The sequence below is a fragment of the Alligator sinensis genome, unplaced genomic scaffold (assembly GCF_000455745.1).
Source record: "Alligator sinensis unplaced genomic scaffold, ASM45574v1 scaffold1575_1, whole genome shotgun sequence".
Classification (NCBI taxonomy): Eukaryota; Metazoa; Chordata; order Crocodylia; family Alligatoridae; genus Alligator; species Alligator sinensis.
In genome coordinates this window covers 129,568-135,697 of record NW_005843253.1, presented here as the reverse complement: position 1 = coordinate 135,697, position 6,130 = coordinate 129,568, and positions in this window count along the sequence as shown.

The following is a 6,130-nucleotide window of genomic DNA, read 5'->3' as shown; positions in this document are numbered from 1 at the left end:
CAGCCCAGCATGATTCCCCCAGCCCGGCATGACTCCACCCAGCCCAGCATGATTCCCCCAGCCCAGCATAAACCCCTCCAGCCCAGCATGACCCCCCCAGCCCAGGTGTCCAACTCTGCCCCCACTCCCAGGCACCAGATCTTTACAGGGAACCCAGGCGTCCGAGTCCATTCTACCCCCACCCCAGCTCGACCCCTTCAAACCCTGCATGGCACCCAGGTGTCTGGCTCCCAGACACCCCAATCCCTCAGACTCTCTCAAGGAACCCAGGTATCCAGCTCTGGACTGCCCCCCTCCCCGGCTCGATCCCCCTGGTGCGGGATGGAACCCAGACGTCTGGCTCCAGGGCACCCCAATACCCCGGACCCTTTCAAGGAACCCAGGTGTCCAGCTCCGGACCCCTACCCCCAACCCAGCATGGAACCCAGGCATCTGGCTCCCAGACCACCTGCTCTTACCCCCCACATCCCGCTTCCCTTCCAGGAGGGGACAGAACCCAGGCATCCAGCTCCCAAACCCCACTGGTATGTCTTGAACCCTCCCCACCCAAGCAGGGAATCCAGGCATCCAGCTCGAAGCCCACCCTGGTCTCACCCCCAAGCCTCCACTCCCCTCCCACAGAGAACCCAGGTGTCCAGGCTGTCAACCCACCAGAGACCTCCAAAGAAACCCAGGCATCCAGCTTCCAGGCCCTAGTGCAAGGCCTCGACCCCCCTGCTCCTCTGCACACACTGACACACACACGGCACATGCACCCCTGCACACACCAGCTGGACACATGTGTGGTGAGGGTCATACATGCCCCTTGCACATGCACATGTGTGGGGACAGGGCTAGGCTGGAGCACAAGGGGGAGCTGGTGGCTGTTGCGGGGAGCAGGATTCAGACCCCAGCAGGAGGGAACCCAAGTGTCTGGGTGCTGCCAACGCAGGCCGACAGGAGGGCATGTCCATCTGTCTGCCCCAGATCTGCTCATCTGCACGCACGGCCCTGTGCTTTGTCTGTTCAGCCCCCACTGCCCCCATCCCTCCATCCCCATATGCTCTTTATCCATCCATCCATCCATCCATCCATCCATCCATCCATCTCCTCATCTGTCCTTCTCCACCTGTTACTCTATATGTGCACTGATCCATCCATCCATTTGTCCCTCTAACTATTCATCCCTGTCCACCTGTCTGTTCATCTGTCCACCTTTCCCCGTACACCCTGGGGATGCATCCACTCATGTCTAAGCTATGTCACTGCCCTCCCTCTCTCCATTCCATCCATCCAGCCCTAGACCTTCCTTCCATCCATCCATCCATCCATCCATCCATCCATCCATCCGTCTGTCTGTCTGTCCATCCACCTTTCCATCTACCTACCTACCCACCTGCCTGCCTATCTACCCAACCACCAGTCTGTCCGTCCCTCTATCTATCCATCTATTTATCCTTCCCTATCCACCTCTCTGTCTCTTTATCTATCCATCCATCTACCTATCTATCTGCCTGTCTCTATCCATCTCTTTCTCTCTCTATCTGTTTGTCTATCTACCCACCCACCAGTCCTATCCATCTGTCTGTCTGTTCCTTTATCTATCCATCTATTTATCCTTCCCTATCTCTCCATCTGTCTTTCCATCTATCTATTCACCCATCTACCTATCTATCTATCCATCTCTCTATCTCTCTATCCATCTGTCTGTCTGTCCCTCTATCTATCCATCTATTTACCCTTCCCTATCTATCTATCTATCTATCTAGTGGACATTCACCTATCTCTCCAACTGTGCCCCTGTCTCTGTCCATCCCTCCATCTGCGGCCACCTCTCCCTCCCGCACTCGTCCCTCCTGCCTTCCCCATTCTGCCTCTCCTCCCCTCCCCCTCTCCCTTTGTCTCCCTCCGTCCGTGTCTCTCTCTCTCTCTCTTCTCTCTCAAGTGTTTTCAATTTTATTCTGAGTGGAATTAACTACCCCTGATGTCAAATTGCCGCCGCAATCGATAATAATATCTTTACAAAAGAGGATATTCTCCCCGCGCCGGACGGCCCCTGAAAAATGGAAAATTTAGTCGAAATTGATTCATTACTTGACACTTTATAGGACGGGCCTGGTATTGATCGGGCCTGTCATGTCCTATCTGCCTTAATCGAAGCTGAAGTCCAGTGTCGATGGTGGTATTTTTCATAATTCCAGGAGAGCAGACAGATACAAAAACACACGCGTGCCCCCCCGCCCGGCCGCTGCCGCCGCCGCCACCCCACACGCGTGACAGGGCCAGTGCAGGCCTGGGACTCGCTGCACGCCCTGGGATTGTGACTGTGGTGGGGGGCCTGGGGGCTGAGCTGTGTCAGGCCCCACATGTGTGATGGGGTATGTAGTGCACCCTGCAATTGCAGCTGTGTTGGGCCCCACATGTGTGATGGGTGTGCACTGGGCACACTGGGATTGCAACTGTGTCAGGCCCCACATGTGTGACGAGGAGCTCGGGTGAGGGCCTGAGTTGTGTCAGGCCCCACATGTGTGATGGGAGTGTATCAGGCATGTGCACCATGTGATTGCAGCTGTGTCAGGCCCCACATGTGTGACAACGAGGTGGGGTGAGGGCCTGAGTTGTGTCATGCTTCACATGTGTGATGGGGGTGCACTGTGTGCCCCATATTTACATCCATGTAGGGTCCTGCATGTGTGTCAGGGGCCTGGGGTGAGGGCTTGAGGCATGTCAGGCCCCACATGTGTGATAGGGGTGTGTTGTGTACCATTAATGCAGCTGTGTCAGGCCCCATGAGTATGATGGGGACCTAGGATGAGGGCTTGAGCCATGTTGGATCCCACATATGTGATGGGGGTGCACCCTGTGCCCCATATTTTCAGCCATGTTGGGCTTTGCACTTGTGTCAGGGACCTGGGGTGAGGGTCTGAGCCATGTCAGGCCCCACATGTGTGATGGAAGTGTGCTGTAGTCCTCATGATTTCATCAATGTCAGGCCCCACATGTGTGTTAGGGACCTGGGATGAAGGTCTGAGCCATGTCAGGCCCCACATGTGTGATGAGGGTGTGCTGTGCACCCCATGACTGCAGCTGTGTTGGGTCCCACACACACATGGGATCACCCTGTGCCCCTCCCCACAAATGCAGTGGTGTCCAGACCCACATGTGTGACAGGGACCCTGCAGTACCCCCATAATCCCAAAGATGCCAGCTCACATGCATGCCCAACCCCTGTCAACGTCCCACCCTACTCCCCTTTCACACCCCTCACATACTCGACAAGCCTTCATGCATGCAAGTGCTCACACACAGGTGTGCAAGGACACATGTGTGCTTGCACCTGGTCCTTGGTGCACTGGAAGTTACCACAGATGAGCTGGATCATGCCGGGAAAGAACCTGGACACAAGTGTGTGTGTGTGTGTGCACACATGTCCTTCCCATTGCCTAATGGAGGGCAGGCCTGCTCTGTGTGTGTGTGTATATGCGTGCATGCACACATCTTGGAACCTGTGGGTGGGGGGTGTCCCCATGCATGCGAGCCTCGGTGTGTATATCTGGGCACATGTGAGTTTATACATGCATCCGAGTGTGCACCCATTTGAAGGTGCATGTGTTTGAGAGGGCACATGCAGGCACATGCATTAGTGTGCATGTGTGTTGGGGAGGTGTGTGGTTGTGTCTCTGTGTCCAGGCACACCTGTGTGTGTGCCTGTCTCGGGGTGTACTGTGCACACGCGTGTGTGACAGTGCTTCGGCTGCCCCTCCACAGGGCTTGTTGCACAGAGATGAGAGTGGAGGCCCTGGCCCAGCAGATGGGGGGGGGCAGGACCTGGAGCTGCGATCAATACTCAATTGTGATGGCAAAGGCAAGGGTGGGGGGGGTGTCTGTGTGTGTGTGTCTGGAGCACGAACACCTGGGCTCTGTGTGTTCATGCACGTGTGTGTATCTCGGATGCCTGGATTCTGTATGTGTGCATGCGTGTGTGCATGTGTGTGTGTGTTGGATGCCTAGGTTGTGTGTGTGTGTGTTGGATGCCTGGGTTCTGTGTGTGTGCATGTGTGTGTATTGGATATTTGGATTCTATGTGTGTGTACACATGTGCTGGATGCCTGGGTTGTGTGTGTGTTTGTGGGTGCGTACATGTGCATGTCAGATGTCTGGGTTCTCTGAATGTGTCTGTGTATGTGTGTCAGATGCCTGGATTGTGTGTGTGTGTGTGCGCGTGCACATGCATTCATGCCAGATGCCTGGGTTGTGTCTCTGTGTGAGAGAGAGTATGTGTGTGTATGTCAGACACCTAGATTCTGTGTGTGTGTGTGTGCACACATCAGATGCCTGGGTTCTGTGTGTGCAAGCGTGCACATGTGTGTGTTGGAAGCTTGAGGTGTGTGTGTGTGTTCTGGACACCTGGGTTCTCTGGATATGTGTGTATGAAGGCCAGACACCTGGGTCGTGTGTGTGTGTGTGTGTGTGTGTGTGTAGTCCTCATGCACTCATGTCAGATGCCTGGGTTGTGCATGTATGTGTGTTTATGTACACCACATATATGTACCTGTGTGTGTGCACAGGGTGTGTGAGCATGCGTGTTTGTGAGAAAGGGGGGTGTTAGTCTATGTGTCTGTGAGAGAGAGGTGCATATAACATGTGTGCATGTGTGCACTCACCTGTCAATCTGTGTATTTCTGTGTATCTGTGTCTGCATGTGTGTGTATGTATGAGCATCTGTTTTGTGTATGAACGTGTTTGTGCCTGTGCATGTCTGTATAAATTTGTATTGGCATGTGTCAGTGCTCACACATGTGTGAATGCCTGTGACTAAACTGTAGGTATGTACCTGTCAGTGTGTGTGCACATGTGCATGAGACACACAGACAGCAGCCAGGCACAGACAATCCTGTGAACACACATCCAGACCAGCCACACACATGCACAAACACAGATGTGTGCACTTAGACCTCCCCCATGTGCACCTCACATACACACACACACACCTGTGCACCCAGAGCTCCCCCAACATGCACCTTCCAAACACACACACACACACACACACACACACCTGTGCACCCAGGCCTCCTCCCATGTGCACCTCCCAAACATACATACACACGCGCACACACACTGGGACCCCTGCACACATGCACTCACATATACTCATGCATATGTGCACATGATCTCATGCACACATGATTGCACACTTATGCATTCATATCCTCACAAACACACACGGACACCCACACATGCTCTTTTACACACATGTGGACACATGCCCACACTCATATACATGTGCAGACTCACATAAGCACAAACTGTGACACATACATACACTGCCCAGGCACCTGGGACACCTATACACACACAGAGTCACACTCATTGTTGTTCCCAAAGCAAGGCGAGGGCACACACACAGTAGGAGCTAGAGTTCCTTGACCCAGCTGGCCAGCCTGGCATGTGTCAGAGCATGTGATTGGTGTGTGTATGTGTGTGTGTGTGTGTGTGTGTGTGTGTGAGCATATAGGCATATGCCAAGGTATCAGTATTCCTGAGTTTGTCAGTGTGTGTGAGCATGTTTGCATGTGCACACATGTGAGAGTGTGTGTGTGCATGCACACACCCATACCAAGGGTAGCGTGTGTGTTAGTGTGTGTCCATGCACAAGTGTGTATGCAGGTATGTGTTTGTTTGAATCTGTGTGTGTGTCCATGTGTATTAGTGTGTGTGTGCCTGTGTGTGAGGGAGTGTCCAGGCACATTAGTGTGTTACTGTGCTTGCCAGTGTGTGTATGTGAGTGTATGTGTGGTGTGTGTGTGTGTGTGTGTGTGTGTGTGTTCAGATGCCTGGGTTCCATGTGTGTGTGTTGGACACTTGGGTTCTGTGTCAGTGTGTGTGTGCGTGTGTCCTGGACACCTGGGTTCTCTGTGTGTGCATGCGCCCAGATACCTCTGTGTGTGTGTGTGTGTGTATGTGTGTGTGTGTACCCGGATGCCTGGGTTCTGTATGTGTGTGCATGCGTGCTAATTTGTGTATCCGGACGCCTAGGTTCTGTCCATGTGTGTGTCCTGTGCGTGTGTGTGTGTGTGTGTGTGTGTGTGTGTGCCCGGACGCCTGGGTTCCGTGAGCCCGTGCCCCCCCGCGCGTGTCTCGTGGGCGGCGC